The sequence below is a fragment of the Mesocricetus auratus genome, unplaced genomic scaffold, assembly GCF_017639785.1.
Source record: "Mesocricetus auratus isolate SY011 unplaced genomic scaffold, BCM_Maur_2.0 Super-Scaffold_100029, whole genome shotgun sequence".
Taxonomy (NCBI): domain Eukaryota; kingdom Metazoa; phylum Chordata; class Mammalia; order Rodentia; family Cricetidae; genus Mesocricetus; species Mesocricetus auratus.
Window position 1 is genome coordinate 9,909,704 of NW_024429210.1, and position 25,604 is coordinate 9,935,307.

The 25,604-nt window shown below is 44.2% G+C and overlaps 1 long non-coding RNA gene across 1 annotated transcript in view; it reads right to left on the reverse strand.

Moving 5' to 3' along the window:
• LOC121134686 overlaps positions 1 to 25,604 on the reverse strand; it is a 76,092-nt gene that overhangs the window by 38,973 nt on the left and 11,515 nt on the right. The window lies entirely within an intron of this gene.

The following is a 25,604-nucleotide window of genomic DNA, read 5'->3' on the forward strand; positions in this document are numbered from 1 at the left end:
CGCACTATCTATAACTCCAGTTCCAGGGAATGTGATGCCCACTTCTGGCCTCTACAGAAACTAGGCACCCACAATGCACAGGCATGCATAAAGACGAAACACCCATACACAATAAGTAATAAAATAATTTAAAATAAAAGAAGTCAGGCTTCAGAGCATGATTTTAACCTGTTCTAAACATATGTGTGCATGTGCGTGCGTGTGTGCATGTGTGTGTGTGTGTGAGATATATGTATGTAATATATTTAAGTGCAATGATTTTACCATTTAAACTATATAAGAAAGCAACCACAAATTGAAATTCTGTCTTTCAAAGGGTTTTATATACTCCTCTAACTGAAAACAGCTTCCCAATAAAAAAGATCCCATTTTACAAGTGAGCCTGACCCAAAATAGTAACTATAGCCTTAAAGGCTATTATCCCATTGCTATATAAAGATTGGGGGGCATGTAAATGTCGATTGACACAAGCAAGCACAATAGACTTATCAAGAGCCCCTGGCAAGCCCTTGTGGCACACTGTGGTGACACCTCCTCGGTGGAAGAATCCTAGAAGCCTAACAAACTCACCCTGGAAGGAACTCTGTGAAGCACAGACCACCCTCCAAAACCTCCCAAGGGAAGGGGAGTCTGAAGCATAGGGGGTTCTCAGAAGCAAAGAGAACCACGGGCATCAATTCCCATGCTCAAGGCTGTCAGGGTGAGCAAAGGGGGAATAACCTAAAGGGTGTGTGTCAGGTTTTCTTATAAGCTTATCGTTTTCATGTTACACATAAACACTTCCTAGCCCTAAACCTGGGAAGTCCAAATGACAGCCATAACTAGAAAATGTTTTTAATTTATTCTTCTTTCATACAATACATCCCTACCACGTTTCCACATACTCCACTCCACCCAGTCCCCCCATCCACCTCTCCTCTCCCCCAGATCCATTCCTCCTCCATTTCCCTTCAGAAAAGAGCAGGATCCCCAGGGATATCAACCAGACATGGCCTAACAAGTTACAATAAGACTAGGCACAAGCTCTCATATCAGTGTGGAGCAAGGCAACCCAGTAGCAAGAAAAGAGACCCAAGAGCATGCAAAAGAGTCAGAGACACCACCACTCCCACTGTTGGGAATTCCACAGAAACACCAATCTAACCACTCTTATGCAAAAGACCTATGTCAGACCCACTGAGGGTCCCTGATTGTCACTCAGTCCCTGTGAGCCCCTAAGAGCCCTGCTTAGTTGATTCTGCAGGCTGTGTTCTCCCACAATTCTTCCTCCCCTCTTCCACAGGATTCCCCAAGCTCCAAGAGAGGGGATGAAATGGGGATATTATCCATCTAATATTTGCCTGTGGGTCTCTGCATCTGTTGACCATCGATTTTCAAACCTTCAAAGCCAATCCCAAGTTACAGACAGCAGCATGAATGTCCAGTGTGTGTGTGTGTGTGTGTGTGTGTGTGTGTTTTGTGTATGTGTGTGCTTGTATATGTGTGTGTGTTTTGTCTGTGTATGTTTGTATATGTGTGTATGTTGTCTGTATGTGTATGTATATGTTTTTTGTACGTGTGTGTGCTTGTATATGTGTGTGTTTTGTCTGTGTGTGTATGTATATGTTTTGTATGTGTGTGTGTTTTGTCTGTGTGTGTGTGTGTGTGTGTGTGTATGTGTGCATGCTAGTGAGAGGGAAACTTAGCTACTTACAGGCAATACTGCCACCACCAAAAGCAGAAAGATGCCTTTCAAAATTTGCCCTCCATGAATAATAATTACCAACTAGTCATAACATTAGTTCTAGAAGTAATAATTATGATTATCATTTTACTGTCTTTCTTGTCAACATTTATTTCTGTATAAATACTTAAATGTATTTTTTAAATGATACCGACAACACTTTCAACATAATTGTATGATCTTAGCTTTCTTTTTTTTGTTTTTTGTTTTATGAAATGGAACTTCACATAGCTTTAAACTGACAGCTAAGGATGGTGAACTTATTATTCTCCTGCCTCCGTTCTTGCACCATCACATCTAACTTTAGGTTTTCCTTGTATGTTAGGTTATAATTACTTCTCTGAGTCCTTAAAGATGTTGTTTTATTAGTGGGTTTTTTTTGGGTTTTTTTTTTTTTTGGTTTTTCAAGACAGGTTTTCTCTGTGTAGCTTTGGAGACAGTCCTGGAACTAGCTCTTGTAGACCAGGCTGGTCTCGAACTCACAGAGATATGCCTGCCTCTGCCTCCCGGGTGCTAGGATTAAAGGCATGCGCCATCAATGCCCGGCATGTTAGTGTTCTTGTTTGTTTTATTCTTGGAGTGTGGGTCTTGCTATGTAGCCCTGGCTGACCTGGAACTCATTATGTAGACCAGGTCAACCTTAAAGTCTTGGATGATCTGTCTTCTTCAACCTCTATTCAAATACTTCAGTTTTAAAATGAATACAATAACAATCAATTTGAAGTTTACTTAGAAAATCATTGTATGTCCTGTATTAGATGAGGATCCAAGGAGATAGAATCCTTTCCCCTGTTTAGTTCCATAGGTGACTGGAGGTGCAGCTGAGTTATCTGCACGACTAGAGATCTGTGTGCGCCAAGTTCCAGCAGATGCAGGGCTCGGGGACCGGTCTCAAGGGGAGGGCACATGCTTTGCATATTCAAGGCCCTGGTTTCAGCCCAACACCAAAAGTTAAGGACGGGCTCTGGCATCTAGATACAGAGAGGACAGTGACGAGCCCAGGGCTGAATTGAACCTTATCAAATGACAAAGTGTAGAAAAGAAAAGCAACCGGAAGGGAAGACAAAATGGCAGTCTGGTTAGGAGCTCCCTGACCAGGACAGCAGGGAAAGTGCCTTGGGGAGCAATTCCAGCAGTGTTTTCCATACACAGAGTAAGAGCCACATACACTACGGACTGTGAACATCATCTCCAAGCAAAGCTTTATGCGTATGCTGACACCTCAAGTTTTCTTCTTTCATATTCTCTGTCTCTGCTAGAAGCAAATGAACTAGAAACGCCAACACTTTACACTTTGGCTTACATCCTCTACTGTCCCTGAGACAGTGGCAGACATAACTAATCAATCTCAGCAATTCTGCCTCATGAGATGATAAGAGTCTTTGGCACAGCACTCTAAGCAGCTACTGCCCAATGAGGAAATCTGGGACACACACAGAAGATCATTTGCCATCTTTCATTAGAGTGACAGCAATTATAAACTTACATTTGAGTAGTAGCTGACAGTCTAACAAATCTATCTCATTTGATCAAGTATTCCTTTTAGAAGCAGGTCCCAGAGAGCAATGTGGCACCCAACGCTGTTCCATTGCCCTTTAAGCACTCCTCTCTTACGGCCGCTCTGACAGTAATTTTTGGAGGGGTGAATAGGAGGATCCAGGAAGTGCTAAGGATAAGAGAACAAATTGCCAAAGGACACAGGACGTCAAACCCAGGGAGTGTAGACGGAAAGGATGCCATAGCGTTACAAAAAGTTAGCCCTTCATGGTCCCACCCACTCCAGAATTCCACTAAGAACCCCGCAATAGCCAAAAATGCCCCCCACACAGGAAGCCATATGGGCATCAAGCCGGACGTGCCTCTCTTTTGCTGGCACCCCTGAAGCCCCCCTCTGTTCTCCAGGTTATGGGAGAACAAAGCAGCCAGATGATAACCCTGAGGTCCCTGCAAGGTGCCACATTGGTGGTATAGTAATGAGCATAGCTGCCTGCCAAGGTCTCCCCCAAGTTGCCAACACCCTGGGGGGGACACAATCTTCTATAACCCTTTCTCTTCAATGCGTCACCTCTCAGACCTCTCCCTGCTCCTCTGTGATCTACAGTCCTTACCTTACAGCTCTATTTGAAAAAATAAAAATGAGGTTAGTTCCTATAAACAAGGGGTTCCCAATGCAGAGATTCCGAGGACACCCATCAGCTCACCCTCTGTCCCAGTTCAATGTTGAAAGCAGAACAGTCCTAAAAATGTTTTAAAACACCAGAATTAGATAGCATGTTGAATTAGAAGCTAACATACGGACTTTTGACTTTAAAAGGCTATATTTTCACAGCAAACACATGTTGCTATGGAGACAGCATAAGCCTATGTAAACTCCAGGCATTCATGTTCATCGAAACTCCTGAAGCAAGACCAAATGTTGGCCCTAACATTCTTGTTCCTGCCAGCTTCCAAATAGCACACAAATTTGCCAAAAATAAATGGGTGTGACTAATACAAGCTCAGAAGTTTGGGGTTTTTTTTGTTTGTTTGTTTGTTTGTTTTTTGTTTTTTGTTTTTCATTTACCTTAAGGGCAGCGTTTGTTGATATGGGAGCTGGGTGAGTTAAACATAACCCACCCCCATAAATGCATCTGTTTTATTTACACTTCCTGAAAGATCTGTGTGCACATGTTCCCATTAATTGTACAACTGCTAGTAATCACGTATCATTCCCATCTGTGGCCCACTTCTATTTTAACACCACGTCTCCTGCTTTTTGTTTGTGTTCCATTAAGCACATAATTCAGGCAAAGCAGTCAAGACTTAACTCTTCTGGTCCCAAGTACACCTCCAAGGCTGCAGAATTGTCAACAAGCTTGTACACTGGTGACACCTCCAAGGTCCACAAGCCCGCAGTAAACCCTATTACAAGCTCAAAGACATCAAATTGGTTTCTGCTATTGACTTTCTTTCTTGTGACCCCTGCCCCAGCCCTCTAGGCCCCAATCCCAAATCCCTCCTTTCTTCCGAACTGAGGTCAGCGTGCATGGCAACTGTGCTCGCCCAGAATCTACTCTAGCCGGTGCCGGATAGTGGCTGCTAATTACTGTCGTCACACTTCTTAATTCACCAAGCGCCAGGCGGCTGGCTGCCGTCTCCCCAGTGAGAAGGGTCGCCAGCTCTCTCCCGCAGGTCACTAAGTCGGCATTTATTTCCTGATAGGAGATGGCATTACAAGGTAGCTCTTCCAACATGAATGGTAATCACCCATAATTAAAAGTGATACACCCATTCTGACTCATGTGCTAGTGATAAAAGAAAAAAACCAAGAAGGTAGTAGAAGGAAGGAAGGAAGGAAGGAAGGAAGGAAGGAAGGAAGGGAGTCTGCGTGGCCGCAGCTGACCAAGTGGCCATATACATTCAGAATTCCTGGAAAGAAGTAATGTGAGACTGGTTTTCTATTCGTTGGCTCAGAAGGAATTCGTGCACTTACCACGGTAAAGGAGCCCGAGTGTGGGTTTTCCACAAAGGCACAGAAAATGTCCTGTCCAAGAGTGAGCACTTTCACATGGCACCAGGAAATGCATTTCAGGGACAGGGCCATGTGAGGGATCTCTGGTACAGAAAGCATCCTAACTTAGGGACAGTGCCAGGCTCTAGCCTTAGGAACTGCAGAACTCCACATGCCAACCCTCTATCACCCGGGGGTTCTTTGACCTAAGCTACTCAAATTGATTTTTGCCACCCAGACTTCTAGCCTCCACCCTGAGCACTCCTCTGCAGACTGTGCCAGCTCTAGTCACACACTGCCCGTTGCACGGCCTTGCTGGGGGGCAGACACTCCAGCCTCTGGCACCTGTAATACCGGCCATGTGCCCGTAGTCAAAAGCCGGTTCAGCTCTAAGTCAGCCATGACTGGGGTCACCGATGACATACAACTTCTCACTGTCACCATCCACTTCTGCTCCGGGTCTCTAGCCGTGCTCCCCTAGAGTCAGGCCTGGGGGCCGCAGTTGACTTTCCAGAACCATTGAAGTCAAGTGTTCCCAGGAGAAACGAGAAGAGAAGTGTACCCCAGGGGAAAAGCCAAGCCCATGTGTGACCTGAGTCATGCTCTCTCCCACAGGACCCCACAGGGGAATCTGGGGTGTAAAGTGCCCACAGCGAGATCAAGCTGGCCTTCCCCAGATCAACCCAGCCAGCCACTTGTTACTGCCTCCTCGGGGCAGAAGGAACAGGCATGATACTGGAGCCCCCTGATGAAGCCTGGGTACCAGCCTGGATGCAGAGGGAAGCTGAGTAATGGGGACACACAGCTGTTAAGATAGATGCGCCACCCCTGGCAAGGTAAAGCAGTGGTAGTATTTTAACCTTAATTTCTTGTAGAAACTATTAACATTGAAATCCCAGGGGACCAGAAGATGCTCACAAGCGCTGATTGTTCATGCTGTAGAGCATACCGTGGGCCCAGAGCAGGTGTGCAAACCTCCGTGTGCCCACAAGAAACCTCAAAACACTATTTGGTTCTCTTTCTGTTGTGGCCATATAACTCCCCTGGGCACCATCTCGCACGCCCAGGACAGGCCCCACTCGCCGACTAGCCTGCATGTCACCCTTGCTACCCCAGCAGTTTCAGGACAGACAAGAAAAGAGAGGCAAGAAGAGACCACAAAGGGACAACATGTGCCTGTGAGAACTTCCAAGGATGAGCCAGCCCCGATCGGTTTTCGGATGGCAGAAAGAGGGTGGGAAGAGTACCTTTGAGTGAGAAGGGGGGGAGGCGACCCAGGGACCTCCTCTCCCCTTGGGGTGATGTCTCCCCCTCCACTGCCTATAATTACTCACAAATAGGAATGGAAGAAAAGCAATAGTTTTTTAAAAGCGGTTTGGTATGAAATCTGGAATTGAAAAAGTGTAAAAAAAAAAAAAAGGCAGCACTTGGGAGGCAGAGGCAGGCGGATCTCTGTGAGTTCAAGACCAGCCTGGTCTACAGATAGAGTTCTACAGAGAAACCCTATCTGGGAAAAAAAGTGGGACATGGGGTTGTTCAAAAGAACTCAGTTTTAAGAATAGAAGCACACCACAGACACTGAGATCGACAATTAACAAACGGGACCTCCTGAAACTAAAAAGCTTCTGTAAGGCAAAGGACACAGTCAACAAGACAGAAAGGCAGGCCACAGAATGGGAAAAGATATTCACTGACCCCACATCTGACAGAGGGCTAATCTCCAAAATTCACAAAGAACTTAAGAAGCAAGTCTCCAAAACACCAAAGGATCCAATCAAAAGGTGGGGTACAGAACTAAACAGAGAATTCTCAATAGAGGAGGCTAAAATGGCCAAGAGACACTTAAGAAAGTGCTCAACATCCTTAGCCATCAGGGAAATGCGTTTCAAAACAACTCTGAGATACCATCTTATTCCTGTCAGAATGGCTAAAATCAAAAACACCGAAGACAATTTATGCTGGAGAGGATGTGGAGAGAGGGGAACACTCCTCCACTGCTGGTGGGAGTGCCAACTCATACAGCCACTTTGGAAAGCAGTATGGAGATTCCTCAGGAAAATGGGAATCAATCTACCACAAGACCCAGCAATTCTACTCTTAGGCATATATCCAAAGAAGGCAAATTCATACAAGGGCATCTGCTCCACTATGTTCATAGCAGCATTATTTGTAATAGCCAGAACCTGGAAGCAACCTAGATGCCCCTCAACTGAACAGTGGATAGAGAAAATGTGGTACATTTACATAATGGAGTATTACTCAGCAGAAAAAAGCAATGGAATCTTGAAATTCGTAGGTAAATGGATAGCACTGGAGGAAACCATCCTGAGAGAGGTAATCCAGTCACAAAAAGACAAACATGGTATGTACTCACTCATATATGGATTTTAAACATGGATCAGGAGAGTGCCAGTCTGCACTTCCACTGACAGAGAGTCTGGGAAACAGGAAAGAACCTAAAAGATACACAAGGTACCCAAGAGAAGAGAAATGAGGCAAGATCCTCTGAACAGATGGGGAGCACGGCGAGGGGTGTGGGGGAAGGGGGACCTGGGAAATAGAGAGGGGGAGAAGAGGAAGTGAGAGTAGGTCATGGGGGAACAGGAAGGTCGACTGGGGGGGAGGTAGGATAGGGGGAAGAGGAAATCATAGGTTAGAAGACAGAGCAGGCACCATTGTGACCTCTAGTGATCTAAACGGATGACACCAACTGGCAAGCTAAGCAATAGTGGAGAGACCACCTCGAATGCCTATTCCTAATAGTGAACTTGATGTCTATAACCATCCTGGAGCCTTCATCCAGTGACTGATGGAAGCAGAGGCAAACACCCACAGTTAAATACTGAACAAAACCCAAGGAACCCAGCGACAGAGAGAGAGGAGCGAAGAGCGAATTGGCAAAGAATGGGCTGGCAAAACCAGCAGAGACAGCTGATCTGAACAGGGGAGAGCTCTTGGACCCCAGACCGACAGCTGGGAGGCCAGCATGGGACCGATCCAGACCCCCTGAATGTGAGAGTCAATGTGGAGGCCTGGGATACCTATGGGGTCCTGAGCAGTGGATCAGTGTTTATCCCTCGAATACTAACAGACATCGTGTGTCCATAACACAAAGAGGGTTGCTCTCTCTGCCTGGACTCTTAGGGAAGTGCCTGGCCCCTGTGAATGAAATGATAGACTCTAGATATCCCCTATGCGGAGGGAATTGGCAATAGGGTGGGAGGATGGGGGGGATGGGGGGTGTGGGAGGAGGGGAGGGAGAGGGGTAGTAGAAGGAAGGAAGGAAGGAAGGAAGGTAGGAAGGAAGGAAGGAAGGAAGGAAGGAAGGAAGGAAGGATACAACACCACAGACCCAGGGCTTGATCTCCTCGAGCCCTTCCTATTTGCCTGCTCACCCACCCCACCCACCCCACCCACCCTCAGGACCAGGGACAAGACCACAGCAGAGCAAAAGCAGGAACAAGAAGGGATTCCAGACTCAAACTGCAGCTCCTGTCTCCTCACCAGCTGTTCAAGGCAGAACAAGGAGCTGGGAGAAGTGCCTGGTGATCCAGCAACAGGTACTGGAAAGGGGCCATGACAGCAAGGAGTGCTAGATAGGAGAGTTTGTGGGGAGGGAGGAAGGGGGAAATGTAATTATATTACAATCTCAAAAAGAAAGAAAGAAAATAATAATTTTAGATGACAACCATTTTTTTACATTACACTTCAGCTGTGCTAAGTACACTCACATTGTTATGAGAGAGGCTTCCAGAACCACTTCATCCTGTGGGACAAACACTCTACCCTTTAAGTAACAGTTCTTCTCTACCCGTTCCCCAGATCTTGGCAACCAACTTCTACTTTGTCTCCGTAAATGTGGCCACTTTAGCTAGATAGCTTACTAAGGAGGTGCAAGATAGGATGGTGGGTTGGAGACTACTTTAGACATCTTATTAAGGAAGTACAGCATAGAGAGAGGGTTGGTTGGGTTGGGTTGGTGTAAACATGCACACACACACACACACACACACACACACACACACACACACACATCAGCAGGTACATGCCTGTGTGTGCACAGAAGCTAAGGGGCGTCACCAGTATCTCCCTCTTTCCTCTGTCCTCTGTCTTCTTCCCACGAAGAAGGGTCTCTCCCTGAGCCTGGAGCTTGTGATTTGTTTTGTTTTGTTTTATCTTGTCCTGTCTTCTTTTGTTGACTAGGGTGGAAGCCAGCAAGTCCCAATGACCCTTTCTCAACCCCATCCCACCGGTGCTTGGGTTTCAGGCATGCCAGTAACCAACTTGTGAGGGTGCTGGGATCCATGCTCCTGACCTTCTCATCTGCAGTAAGTGCTCTTGACATCTGAGCTGTCTCTCCATGCCCATCGTGTCATGTTACTGTTATCTTTGGTTATTTGATTGGTTGATGTGTTAGTTGCTTCTGAGACGGGCTCATTACTTGGTCTAGACTGCTCTCAAACTGGAAGTCCTCCTTTCTTAGCCTCCCAAGTGCTGGGATCACAGGTACAGACGCAGCTGCAGAATTTGCCTTTTATAACAGTTTATTTCACTGATCATACAGTTAAGCTGCTCCATAACACCTGAGAAGGGGAATAAAGAAAGAGAGCCATAGTGTATTCATGGCCCAAGAGACCACTGAATCCCTTCACATAAATGCATTTTGGAGAGTTTTAATTATGTGCACTGGGCTGATAGACACTGGTACAGTACCAAGATCCTTAGGCCTTCTGCCTAGCCATAGAGAATACACCTTCCTGGTTTCCCCAGCAGCAGACAGCTGACTTGCCCAGGACCCAACACTCTCATAGATATAAAATCCTTGCTGTTGCAACACAGTGCAGAGTGTAGACATTTAGCACTCATCCCAGAATGTTCCACCTTCTTGAAGGTATTGTTAGGCATGCTGTATACAGTTCAGCTTCTTTCTCTGGCCAATCTGTTTTCTTTCCCCCTTCTCTTCGAAGAAAGTGAACACCCTGTTGACATTTTGTAGCCCTAACTTTGTCTCTGCAGCTGCTCCTGGAGGAGTTGGAGCTATCTCTAGACGAACATCCATACACATGTGCAGAATTCGGATAAGACACCTGCCTCTCTCATTCCTGACCCAGGGATGCATCCTGACTGGTGCTCAGCTCCAAAGCTGACAGACAGCTCTCTGTGAAAGCATACCAGCATTACAGCTGACTTAGGGAAGGTACGATAAACCAGCCCTGAACAATTAGACAAACAGGAAGTAGACAGAGGAATTTCGAGAAAAATGTTTCCTTGAAAATAAAAGGCAACAGGCAAAATTCTCTCCTGCTTAGCACACTCATATCTATTTTAATGTTCAAACGCGAGGGAGAAGGCACCACACTCATTGAGTCCAAGATGAGGGGCTGCACAGACAGAGACTGCAGGATGATTTCAAGGTATAAATTTTGTGTCAATCCTTAAAAGTTTCCCTAGGCTGGTGTCTTAAAAGTTTCCCTAGGCTGGGGTTCTATTTACTCACGATAAAAGATTGTCAGCCTTGCTTATATCATTCTTATCTGGACTCTCAAAGCATCCTACTCCATATACAGGCAACTCAAGCAAATCTGGTGGGGATTCTCATCGGGTCCTGTTACTGAAAGCATTGAAGTCCTAAATACTATGCCAACCATTTATGGTATGTGAAGTAATTAAAAGCTTGTCAAGAACACTATAAACATACCTTTGAAATCTCACTTTGCCTACAGTATCCTTCTAGAGTTTGCCATGCAGAAACAAATATCCCAATTCCTGCTTGTTATTGCCAGTTGTCAAAATAAGTCCAAGTCTTCATAACTGGTTTCCTAACAGGATCCCCCCTCCCCCAATATCCCCAGCCCAGTCTGTGACAAGTCCAGCAGGCCCCTGCAGAGACTCCTAACTGTTTCAGACCTCCAGGGACCCACTTTTGTGTAAAGACCTGGGTCCCTGAGCCGCTCCCTAACTGCTGCATTGAGGGGGGACTCTGCTTGAGACAGAGTCGCTTGTGCCAAAGAGACTCTGTCAGTGTCGTGTTTTCCAAAAGCATAACCTGTTTATGATACGCCCTTAAGGTGCTCACCAGCCAGCAGGAAGCGCAGCTCTCTACAAAGAAAGAAGCCCACATTTCTGCCCACAAAGCCACATGTGCAGGTCAGAGGGGCGGGTCCCTGTGAGCTGCACGGGCCTGCGGGCCTCCTGCGCCACAGCTGGCCACAGGTGATCTGTCTTCTATCTCCACAGCTTGCGTTTTTTCCAGGATGTGGGCTCTGAAGTTGCATCCTCTGCCAACTCCCTTTGGCAGGAAAGGCACCTTCTGGTGTTGCCGCTGTCGTCCCAGGCATTCGTGCCTGCCAACCTCTTCATGTTTTATCAATTTTTATTTAAATTGGTGATCGAGGAATTAACCCAACGCATACAAATCCCATCTTCCAAGAGCCATTCCGGTGAAGCCGCACTTGTGGTGTTTCACTCTCCAAATGAATCGCATTGGGTTTTAATGGCAGGAGACCCCATTAAGCAACACCTGATTGGGTTATTTCCTGGAATCTCATCTTCATTGTTTTCTTCATCCCTGTTATCCAAAAAAATGCAACAAGGGAGCCATCCGAGTCGCTGCCAAGCTTTATTGGATTTTCCTTGAAATCGTGGTTACATTTTCTTTTATTACTTTATGGAGGTTTTGCCATTGTTGTTTTGGGTTTTGTGGGCTTGCTGTTGGTTTGTTCTCTTGCTTCTGATATTTATTTTGTTTGTCTTTTACAGTCTTACTCTACTATCGCTGAGGCTGGCCTGTAACTCACATTGCCCCTGCTCTGCCCTTGCCACCATGCCTATTTAATTCCTTCCTTCCACAGAGTGCCCGGTCACATCGCCAACTTAGGTCTTAGGGTTTCTGTCGCTGCACCCAAACACTGTGACCGAAGCAACTTCTGAAGCAAAGGGTTTATTTGGCTCACACTTCCTCAGCACTGCTCATCATCAAAGGACATCAGGGCAGGAACCTGGAGCTACAGCTGGCGCAGCGGTCATGGAGGGGAGCTGCTTACTGGCTTGCTCCATAGCCTTACTCAGCCTGGTTTTTTATAGAACCCAGGACCACCAGCCCAGGGATGGCCCCACCCACATTGGGAAGGGCCCTCCCCATCGGTCACTAATTGAGAAAATCCTTATAGCTGGATCATATCAGCATTTTCTCAACTGGGGTTCAGATAACTCTAGTTTGTGGTAAGTTGACATAAAACTAGCCAGAACAACTTATATTGTAAAAAAAAAAAATATGGCTTTTGTAGGTTACTTAACACTTATGGTGGACTGTGATTCTCCAAAAGAGACTCTCTCATATGGGGTGTCTCATTTACATGTAATTGTCTATATGTATTAGAATCTTTCATTTATGTGTGTGTGAACAACTGCACATGCACACATCGTGAGTCTGCAGGTGCCCACAGAAGCCAGAAGACAGTGTTGGTCATGTCCCCTGGGGCTGGAGTTACAGGCAGTTGTGAGCCACCTGGTGAGGGTGATGGGAATTGAACCCAGTTCCTCAGGAAAAAACAGCAAGCACTCTTAACCACTGAGTCATCTCTCCAGTCCCTAGAACCTATTCTTAATAACATTAAGGCATTTTTATCCTTAGGATGGGAAACCAATTCGACTTTATTTTTTAAGATTTATTTATTTATGTATACAGTGTTCTGTCTGCATGTATGCCTGCAGGCCAGAAGAGGTCACCAGGTCCCACTACACATAGTTGTGAGCCACCATGTGGGTGCTGGGAATTGAACTCAGGACCTTTGGAAGAACAGCCAGTGCTCTTAAACTCTGAGCCATCTCTCCAGCCCCCCAATTTGACTTTATAATCACTTATATAATCTAACTTAAACCTATATGAATAAAATGAATAGCATAACAACTGAAATGAGGCAGATAGGCAGGAAATTACATCACAGTAGGAGAGAGCAAGAGCCTCTTACTTTAGAGTTTTTCACCAGAACTTTTATCAGAGAACAAGCAAGAATTTCCACACAGTTTCTGCTGTTCAGGTTTCTGACAAGGAGTGCACATTCTTTTCATAGACAGATATTTTGTGTTGAGCAGCAATGAGCCAGGCTTATGGTCTGAAATCATATGACCTTGGGTAGGTCCTCATTTCCCTCCCACACATTTTCTGAGAATCTCAAACAAGACTTTTAGCTTTGTTTACAATGAGGCTGTACCACCTGCATCCCTGTGGTTTTGACTTTTACTTTGCCAATCATAATCCTGCCAGGTACAACTCCAGACCCATCCTGTGATCTCATATAAATTCCTTTACAACCTTTCAAAGATGGTGGCATTAAAAATAACAAATCTGGCATACAGCTACTGCAAAGACAGCGGCTATAGTGTAAAGAGTGACTCTCAGTGAAGCCCGATTCCATGCTTCCTATGTCATATTACCTTCTTCCCAGGTGCCTCTCTTCCTCCCAAACCTCATTGTGAGGCTCTATTACTGCAATCTCTTAATAAATCCCAACTCTGCTTCATACTGGCTCAACTTGAAGTTCCTTTCTGCATCAAAGCCAAGGGTCTGGTTTTCCCTAAGTTGAGGTCTCTAAAAGATTAAGAGACTGCTGAGACTGCTGTGGGTGACTGACACAAAGTTGTGTCCTCGCCACCACTGACAAAATTACTCTGTAGAATCAGTCTGAAAACCCAGTTTCCCTCTGACCCCAGCAGACTTTCAGACTCCGCAGTCCTCTCTACAGAGAAGGGTATGTTCATCTTGTCCCCGCTGAAACTCCAGAGCTTGGGGACGGCATGCATATGAGGAGAGTGGGGAGGTAAGGAAAGAATCATAGAAAAGAAGCACCTGGCCTCTACCCCACTTTCAAACCTAAATGTTTGATTTAATTTCCCTTTTTCCAAAATCTTTGTAAGATGAAACTCAACAGATCAGCACATTCTTTGTCTGTTTGTTTGTTTTGAAACCAAGTCTCTGGTGCTTGCAACAGTGTTTCCGCCTCCGCCTTTTACATGCTGAGATTGCAGACATGTGCCACCACATCTAGCTCATCCTTTTGTTAAGAAACAATCACGTGCCTTCCAGTGTCCTGCTCGGAGCCACCTGAGGCCTGAGGGCTGTGCACTGGGAATCCCATCCCGGTGGTCCAGCCCACCCAGAGCCTGCTAGAATCCTAGTCCCTTTCTCTGCCCACAGGACGAGATAAGCTTGGGCCTGTTTCCAGCCCACCTTCCAGTGTCCTGTTCAGAGCTGTCTGAGGCCTGGAGACTGCGTACAGGGGAACCCATCCTGGTGGTCCAGCCCACACAGAGAATGCCAAGGCCCCATACTAGACCCACCTCCATCCATGGGAAGAAGACAGCCATCAGATTATTTGAACTGCTTGTACCCACTAGAAGGGAAAAACCAATATGACACCACCAGAGTCTAGGGACTCTATACCAGCAAAACCTGAACATCCCAATGCAGATGAAGCAGAAGAGAATGACCTTAAAAACAACTTCATGAAAATGATAGAGGGCCTCAAAGAGGATAGAAGAAAATCCCTTAGAGAAATGGAAGAAAAAACAAACCAACAAATACAAGAAATCAAAAATCTCTTAAGGAAAGTAAGGAAAGTCAAGAAAAAACAGTCAAACAGATGAAGGAAACAATTCAAACAGTTTGAGACATGAAACTGAAATAGAGACAATAAAGAAAACATAAACTGAGGGAATGCTGGAAATAGAAAAGCTAGGTAAATTATCAGGAACTACAGATGTAGGCATAACCAACAGAATACAAGAGATAGAAGAGAGAATCACAGATGTTGAAGATACACTAGGAGAAATAGATTCATAGACCAAAGAAAATCTTAAGTACAACAAATCCCTAACACAAAATATCCAGGAATATGGGACACTATGAAAAGACCAAACCTAAGAATAATAGGTATACAAGAAGGTGAAGAAACCTATCTCAAAGGTGCAGAAAACATATTCAACAAAATCATAGAAGAAAACTTTCCCAACCTAAAGAAAGACATGCCAATGAAAGTATGAGAAGCCTACAGAACACCAAATAGAGTGCACCACAAAAAAAGCCCCCTCGCCACATAATAATCAAAACTCCAAACATACAGAATAAAGAAAGAATATTTCTAAGGAAAAAGGCCAAGTAACATATAAAGGCAAACCTACCAGAATTACACCTGACTTCTCCATGAAAACTCTGAAACCCAGAAGGTCCTGGATAGATATTCTACCAACACTAGGAGACCATGGATGCCAGCCCAGACTACTCTACCCGGCAAAGCTTTCAGTCACTATAGATGGAGAAAACAAGATACTCCATGACAGAACCAGATTTAAACAATACATATCCACTAATCTAGTTTTACAGAAAGTTCTGGAAGGAAAATTCCAACCCAAGGAAGTTAACAAAAAACACAGGCAATAGATAATCCCACTTTACCAACCATAAGAAAAAAGGGGGTGTAAATCCAAACACAATTCCACCACCACCACCAAATCCAAAGCAAACAAGAATGAACAATCAATGGTCATTAATATCCCTCAATATTGATGGTCTTAACTTGCCCATAAAGGCTAACAGATGGATAAGAAGACAGAATCCATCCTTGTGCTGAATACAAGAAACACACCTCAACTTCAAAGACAGACAGTACCTCAGAGTTAAGGGTTGGGAAAAGATTCTCCAATCAAATGGACCCAAGAAACAAGCAGATGTAGCAATCCTAATATCTAACAAATTAGATTGTAAACCAAAATGAATCAAAAGAGATGAAGGAGGTCATTTCATATTCATCACAGGAAAAAATCCATCAAGATGAAGTCTCAATTCTGAACATCTGTGTCCCAAATACAAAGGTATTCACATTTGTAAAAGAAATATTACTAAAACTCAAATCACACACAAAACCTCACACACTTATAGTGGGAGACTTCAACACCCCACTCTCACCACTAGACAGGACTACCAGACAGAAACTTAACAAAGAAACAAAGGAACTAATAGAAGTTATAACCCAAGTGGGTTTAACAGACATCTATAACACAAGCACAAAGAATATACCTTCTTCTCAGCACCACATGGAACCTTCTCTAAAATTGACAACATACATGGCAACATAGCAAACCTCAACAGGTACAAAAAAATTGGAATAACACCATGCATCTTATGATACCACCATGCTTTAAAGTTAGAATTCAACAACAAAACAATTGCAGAAAACCTACAAACTCATGGAAATTGAACAATGCACAATCGCACCATTCCTAGGTAAATGAAGAAACAAAAAAAAATTAAAGACTTTCTAGAATTCAGTGAGAATGAAGACACAACATATCCAAACATATGGGACATTTTGAAAGCCATGCTAAGAGGAAAGTTCATAGCACTAAGTGCCCACATGAAGAAATTGGACAATAGTCACACTAGAGAATTAACAGCACAACTGAAAACTTTAGAACAAAAAGAAGCAAACTCACACAGAGGAGTAGATGCCAAGAAATAATCAAATTGAGGGCTGAAATCAATAAAGTAAAAACGAGGAACACAATACAAAGAATCAATATAACAAAGTGTTGGTTCTTCGAGAAAATCAACAAGATAGACAAATCATTATCCAAACTTACAAAAAGGCAGAGAGTGAACATGAAAATTAACATAATCAGAAATGAAAAGGGGGATATGACAATGGACACTGAGGAAATCCAGAGAATCATCAGATCATACTCTGAAAACCTGTGCTTCGCAAAATTCAAAAACCTAAAGGAAATGGACATTTCTGGATAGATATCACTTACCAAAGTTAAATCAAGAACAGATAAGCAATTTAAATAGACCTATAACCCCTAATGAAGTAGAAGCAGTCATCAGAAGTCTCCCAACCAAAAAAAGCCCAGGACCAGATGGCTTCAGTGCAGAATTCTACCAGAAATTCAAAGAACAGCTAATACCAACTCTTCTCAAAGTATTCCACACAATAGAAGCAGAAGGGTCATTGCCAAACTCTTTTTACGAGGCTTCAATAACCTTGGAACCCAAGTCACACAATGACACGACTAAGAAATATCTATAGACCAATATCCCTCATGAACACTGATGCAAAAATACTCAATAAAATACTGGCAAATGGAATCCAAGAACACATCAGAGAAGTCATCCTCCATGATCAAGTAGGCTTCATCCCAGGGATGCAGGGATGATTCAACATATGAAAAATCCATTAATGTAATACACAATATAAACAAAATCACATGATCATCTCACTAGATGCTGAAAAAGCCTTGGACAAAATCCAACATCCCTTCATGATAAAAGTCCTGGAGAGATCAGGGATAACAGAAACATACCTAAACATAATAAAAGCAATATGCAGCAAACCAACAGCCAACATCAAACTAAATAGAGAGAATGTGATTCCTCTAAAATCAGGAACAAGACAAGGCTGTCCACTCTCTCCATATCTCTTCAATATTGTACTTGAAGTTCTAGCTACAGCAATAAGACAACAAAAGGATATCAAGGGGATACAAATTAGAAAAGAAGAAGTCAAATTTTCATTATTTGCAGATGATATGATAGTTTACATAAGTGATCCCAAAAACTCTACCAGGGAACTCCTGCAGCTGATAAAATATACAACAAAGTGGCAGGGTACAAGATTAACTAAAAAAATCAGTAGCCCTACTTTATACAGAATATAAATAGGCTGAGAAAGAAATCAGAGAAACATCACCTTTTACAATAGCCACTAACAATATAAAATATCTTGTGGTAACATTAATCAAACAAGTGAAAGACCTGTATAGCAAGAACTTTGAGTCTTTAAAAAAAGAAATTAAAGAAGATACCACAAAATGGAAAGATCTTCCATGCTCTTGGATAGGTAGGATCAAAGTAGTAAAAATGGAAATTTAATGCAATCCCCATTAAAATCCCAGCACAATTCTTCACAGACCTTGGAAGAGCAATTCTCAACTTTATATGGAAAAACAAAAGACCCAGGATAGCCAAAACAACCCTATACAATAAAGGAACATCCAGAGGCATCACCATACCTGACTTCAAGCTCTGTTACAGAGCTATAGTACTGAAACCAGCTTGGTACTGGCACAAAAATAGACAGGTAGACCAATGAAATCAAACTGAAAACCCTGATATGTATCCACACACCTACAAATACCTGAATTTTGACAAAGAAAAAAGCAAGCATCTTCAACAAATGGTGCTGGCATAACTGAATGCTGGTGAGTAGAAGACTTCAGATAGATCCATGTCTATCGCCATGCACAAAACTTAAGTCCAAATGGTTCAAAGACCTCAATATCAATCCAGCCACACTGAACCTCTTAGAAGAGAAAGTAGGTGGTACCCTCGAACGAATTGGTACAGGAGACAACTTCCTGAACATAACACCAGTAGCACAGACACTGAGATTGACAATTAATAAATGGGTCCTCCTGAAACTGAGAAGCTTCTTTAAGGCAAAGGACACAGTCAACAAAACAAAACAGCAGCCCACAGAATGGGAGAAGATCTTCACCAACCCCACATCTGACAGAAGACTGATTTCCAAAATATACAAAGAACTCAAGAAGGTAGTCACCAAAACATCACATAATCCAATTAAAAAGTGGGTACAGAACTAAAGAGAGAATTCTCAATAGTGGAATTTAAAATGGTTGAAAGACACATAAGAAAGTGCTCAACATCCTTAGCCATCTGAGAAATGCAAATCAAAACAACTCTGAGATACCATCACACTCCTGTCAGAATAGCTAAAATCAAAAACACCAATGACAGTTTATGCTGGAGAGGATGTGGAGAAAGGGGAACACGTCTTCATTGCTGGTGGGAGTACAAACTCGTACAGCCACTTTGGAAATCAGTATGGAGATTCCTCAGGAAAATGGGAACCAGTCTACTACAAGACCCAGCAATTCCACTCGTAGGCATCTACCCAAAAGCTGCAAATTCATACAACAAGGACATCTGCTCCGCTATGTTCATAGCAGCATTATTTGTAATAGCCAGAACCTGGAAGCAACTCAGATGCTCCTCAACTGAAGAATGGATGGAGAAAATGTGGTACATTTACACAATGGAGTACTACTCAGTGGAAAAAAAACAATGGAATCTTGAAATTCTCAGGCAAATGGATGGAACTAGAAGAAACCATCCTGAGTGAGGTAACCCAGTCACAAAAAGACAAACATTGTATGTACTCACTGATAAATAGATTTTAGACATAGAGCAAAGGATTACCAGTCTACAATCCACACTGCCAGAGAAGCTAGAAAACAAGGAGGACCCTAAAAGAGACATACATGGTCCCCAGAGAAGGGGAAAGGGACAAGACCTCCTGAGCTAATTGGGAGCATGGGGGGGAGGGAAGAGGGAGTTAGGAGAAAGAGGAGGGGAGAAGAGGAGGGGAGAGGAGAACTTGAGGGAGCAGGAAGGTTGAGTTGGGGGAAGAATAGAGGAGAGCAAGAAAAGAGATATCATAATAGAGGGAGCTATTATAGGTCTAAAGAGAAATCTGGCTCTAGGGAAATGTCTATAGATCTACAAGGTTGACACCAACTAACAATCTAAGCAATAGTGGAGAAGCTACCTTAAATGCCCTTCTCTGATAATGAGATTGATGACTACCTTATATGCCATCCTAGAGCCTTCATCCAGCAGCTGTTGGAAGCAGACGCAGATACCCACAGCTAAATACTGACCTGAACTCTGGAATCCAGTTGCAGAGAGGGAGGAGTGATAAGCAAAGGGTCAAGACCAAGCTGGAGGAACCCACAGAAACAGCTGACATGAACAAGGGGCAACTCATGGACCCCAGACTGATAGCTGGGAAGCCAGCATAGGACTATTCTAGACCTCCTGAACAAGGCTGTCAGTTCGGTGGTCTGGTTAATCTATGGGGCCTCTGGTAGTGGATCAATATTTGTCTCTAATGCATGAATGGACTTTGGGAGCCCACCCCACATAGAGAGATGCTCTCTCATGCTAGACACATGGAGGGGCTAGTCCCTGCTCCAAATGATGTGACAGACTTTGAAGTTCCCCCATGGAAGGTCTCACCCTCCCTGGGGAACAGAAAGGGAACAGGATAGGAGATTGTGGGGGGTGGGGGAGGAGGGGAGGGAGAGAAAACTGGAATAGACATGTAAAACAAGTTTGTTTCTAATTTAAACAATCACTACTTTCTAACTGGGAATGAAGTGTGACAGCCATCATGCCTTCCCCACCATGATGGTCTGTGACCCTTCTTAAACCATTCACCAAAATAAATCCTGCCCTCTTTTACTGGCTTTGCCCAATATTTTGTCACAACAAGAAGTAAAATAACTAGCTGTGGTACCCTTGACTGTGTGGTCCTTAGACCTTTGACACTAGTTTGTTAGGAGAATGGGGGAGAGTGTAGAGCAGTGGTTAGAGAAATTCTAGAAAGTAGAGTTTAATGGGCCACTCTGCGAAGAATTTGGAAAGCCAGAATGCAAAAAGAAAGGCAGACAGAGGAGGCCTGGATCATGAAATTTCAGAGAAGAACAAAAACTATTGGAAACTAGACTAGATGCCATTCATGTTACATTCTGACATGTGTTCTGCCCACGTCCTGAGAACTTGAGTAAGACTGAATTAAAGGCAATTGAATTGGTTAAGTTGTTCAATAGAGGAAACTTCAAAACAATGTAGCATCAAATGTGGCATGGCCATCACATACTGCAATGACTATAACCAGGTCTACAGTAAGGGACAAGCGCAGGTTTAAAGCCACAGGCAGAGAATGCTGGGAAAGCAACTATGATTGATTGACAGACTCACATCATTAAAGAGAAAGAAACCTCTTGCCTTGCACTGGGACATGGAGGGCAAGAGCAATCAGAGGCTCTAATTTGTGAAAATCCAAGTTATTTAAGCATGACCTGAGAATGCGGCTGAAGGGGTCCCCTGTGCCACTGTTTAGAAGAGTGTTTTCCCTGATTGAGCCAGAGGGACAGAAGGGAGTTGGTCACAGAATTTGGCAGTGCTGTCAGCATGGTGTTGGCTCCGCAGATATGCAAAATGTAGCAGCGAATAGGTCCTGGAGGCCCGTATCAGGGGCCCATCGATCTGCTCATGCAGGTAGTATGTGGTAAGGATGGATTCCCAGCAATGCGTGCCCGGGAGGTCATCACATGAAGCTGGGAAGTGAAGCCGAAATTGCAATGGAGACACCAAGGTGTCAGAGATGCCAAGACCATGTGGACACCCCCCAAAGAAAGGTGTAGGTATAGAAGGCAGATGGTCCCAAGAGCTCAGTTATGTACACTATAGGCAGCAGAACTGGAGAAGCAGGACTCCCCAAAGCTGCCAGAGCGCAGATGACTCTGTCACATCCCTTCTTAAATCATGAGTTCAAACAAACCCTTCTTCCAGAGAGAGAGAGAATAGGGTCAAGTCAAACCACAACTGCTGCTGGAAATGGCAAAGATTTGTACCACCACCATCATCTCCTGAAAATAACATGAGTCCCAGTGCAGTCGATTGGCATTAATCCAATGTTTATCTGCACGTCTACCAGGTCTGTCGAGTTAAAGTGTTCACTTAACGACTACTGTATGCAATGTTCTTTCAATAGCATAAAACAAGAAAACACAGGATTCAGACTTGCCGGATTCAAGGAGTTTACAATTTAGTAGGTGATTAAGACACGTGTAGAAAAAAAAAAACCACAGTGAATGGTTCACCAAAGCAAATCACAAAAATAGAGACATTAATGGGGAAAAAAGTAAGTGCTGCACGTTAGAAAATTACATAGTAAATCTCCTTGCTAAAGAAGGCAAACCAAAATGCAAAATATTAGAAAGAAAACCTGAGATAATAAATTACATACTTTAATGGACAGCTACAAAATTAGCTTATTATGCAAAATGCTAAATTATAAGTGTTAGTCATGAAAAGATAGATTCCCAAATTGCTCACAGAATTTTTTGCTTTATGTTATACGGTTAAGTAAGTATTACTTGCACTTTTTTATACTAAGTAACTGTTCATGTATTATTTCTATAACTTAAATAAACATTTTTAAAATATTTAGGGGCAATGCCTAATTTAGGTTTCCAATCTCTTCCTGGAGTCTCTTTGTTATCCTTTCTCGGCATCCTTCATGTTGACAGAGTTTATTAAACTGAGTCTGGGCAAGCGTTCAGAGTGGAACATTTGAACAACAACCTTCTTAGGTTTGATAAGTGTTCATTCACTTACTGTTAGACAAAGCACAATGACTTGGAAAAGAAATGAATTCTGACACATCAAAAGCATTTGCCCTCCCCTGATATTTTATCTGTTTGTGGTCTGGATTTTGAAATACTGGAGAATGTTATCTTGAATTCCAAATATAATTATGTGTTTCTAGAAAAGAGACATCATTGTGTGATAGCATAAATGGCTTCCCCCACTTTGCTCTCGTAACTCATCCTAATTGAACACTTGGAGGAGACTCAGGCCCTGTCCACATAGGCAAAATCAGAAATGGCATTAAAGCTAAGACAGAACACTCTGCTAAAAGATTACTCCTACAGGATAATTGAATCAAAAGGCAGACTCAGAGGTGGAAGACAAGCACTAATCGCATGCTCCTCTCCCAGGAAGAAAATTACATCACCCCAAAGCACAAGGGGCTTGTCTTTCACAAGGTATGGGAGAAAAAAGGATAAGGCTCTCATCATAATCATCTTGATTTCACTCCAAATGGAAATGTGCTTGGGGACTTCTGAGCATGGCACCAGATTAAGTTAATGCCAATTCACCCTTCCCAGTGCAAGATTAATACATGCACACTGGGCAAAATATGACATACACACAAATATCCCCAGGCACTGATTTTTGTCTAATATTTATTCTACTTGCCTACTTACTAGCATCCTAAACAGAGTTGGTGGGATTTTTTTTTCTATTTATTTATGTACACTCTGTCCTCCATGGGGGAAGAGGTACAAACAGCTGGAAAACAGGTGCCTCAGAAAATTGCCATCTGCCTGGCCCTGTGACCAGCATACAAACGATCCCTCCCCCAGCTGAAGGCTCCAAAACAGAAAGGGAAGTTCTAGGAATGTGTATACCTGCCCTGCCCTCCTGGGGCTTAACTAACAACAGAGCTAATAGAAAAGTGCAGCAGGGAAGGAAGTCAGCTGGGTGCGAGGGCTCATGCCTGTAATTCCAGCACTTGAGAGGCTGAAGCAGGAGGATGGTCTTGAGTTCAGGCCAGCCTGGACTACAGAGTGAGACCTCTCTGCTCAAGGGAAAACAGACAGAAGTTGGGGTGGAGTTGAAATTTGTGGAGTCTGAATTTGTGGAGGTCCCCACACTTCTCTCTCCGTCAGAGTTTGTGAGTGCTCAGAATGAAGGGTGATACTAGCCGGAAGCGGCTCACTTCCTGCTGCAGGCCCACTTCCCGGTGGGTGCAGGTTCACTTCCCAGTGCAGGCCCACTTCCCCCTGAAGGTTCACTTCCTGCTGCAGGCCCACTTCCCGGTGGGTGCAGGCCCACTTCCCGGTGCAGGCCCACTTCCCGGTGCAGGCCCACTTTCCGGTGCAGGCCCACTTCCCAGTGCAGGCCCACTTCCCAGTACAGGCCCACTTCCCGGTGCAGGCCCACTTCCCGGTGCAGGCTTACTTCCTGGTACAGGCTCACTTCCCGGTGCAGGTTCACTTCCTGCTGCAGGCCCACTTACCGCTGTGGGCCCACTTCCCGGTGCAGGCCCACTTCCCAGTGCAGGCCCACTTCCCAGTGGGTGCAGTCCCACTTCCCGGTGCAGGCCCACTTCCCGGTGCAGGCTTACTTCCTGGTACAGGCTCACTTCCCGGTGCAGGCTCACTTCCCGCTGCAGGCCCACTTCCCAGTGGGTTCAGTCCCACTTCCCGGTGCAGGCCCACTTCCTGGGAGAGACATGTGCCAATCTGTCTGCCCACCTGGATTCTAAGACACCGGTGGAATGGAAACTCCACATTCTGTAGGAAGGTTCAAACCAGCACACAAATAGAGCAAGGGGAAGAAAGCTAAAATATTTTTTGTAAACAAAGACAGAAGTGGAAGACAGAATCCTACCTAATGCAATGCACACAGCTATCCAGAAAGGACCACATTCGGGCCACTCCAGCACACCTGTCTTCAGAACCAGAGGGGCTTTAGAAGAAATCTCCACTACCCTCTTCATAAAGGTTTTAGAATCTCCAACACCTAGGTGATTTGAGGAGACACTGTGTTAGAGAGCTAGACATTAAACTCAAGATACTACACAGACACACACACACACACACACATATATATACATACATATACATATATGTATATACACACACCTATACATATATACACATACACACACATGCACACATATACACACACATATATACACCCATACATGCTCATACACATATATACACACATACATGTTCACACACACACACATACACACACATATACATACACACACATATATACACATACACACATATATCACACATACACATATACACACATATGCACACACACACACACACATGCACATACACGTGCACACGATGACAGTGGCTGCTGCAAACAATCCAAGGGAAGAGAACCTCGAGATCTCCATTCAGCCTGTGTTCCAGAAAGAATCACAGCAGAGAACTGAATGTCACCCAAAGTTCCCCACCCAGGCCCAAGAGGTGTCAAAGCTTTTCCGAGGGAAGTTGGGGACTGGGGGAAAGGCGGTGGCTGACACCTCTGAAGCAGATGCACACTGAGCAGGTCACTGACTCGGACCTGTGAGGACTCCAAATGCCAATCGGCATTGCGGAAATTCCATCCTAGACGCTTTCCCACTGGTTACAGCAGAGAATCCTCCCAGAACACAGCCGTGAACAGTAAGAGGCAGATCAGAAAAGTGACCAAGACTTAAGGACTCTCCACACATGTATGGGACTTTGCTGTGTTCCATCATGCAGCTCTCCACAGAGGGTCCCACATCAGGAGACTGAGACAGACACAAACAGTGAACCTTCAAAACCTCCATTTTCTGGTCAGACAACTAAGGAAAAAAAGGACCCCTGTGTTCCAGAGAATGGGAATGAACAACTGGGCTGGTTAGTTTTTTGTCAGCTTGATACAATCGAGGGTCATCTCTGGAGAGGGATCAGCTAACTGAGGAATCACCTCCATCAAATTGGGCTGTTAGTATGTCTGTGTGGAATTTTCTTGCTAAATTATTGACATGAGAGGGCTCAACCCACTATGGACAAGTCCACCCTTGGCAGGTGGTCCTGAAGTACGTAAGAAATCAGGCTGAGCAAGCCACAGAAAAGGAGCCAGCAAGCAGAGTTCCTCCATGGTCCCTGCTGTGACTTCCCTCCACGATG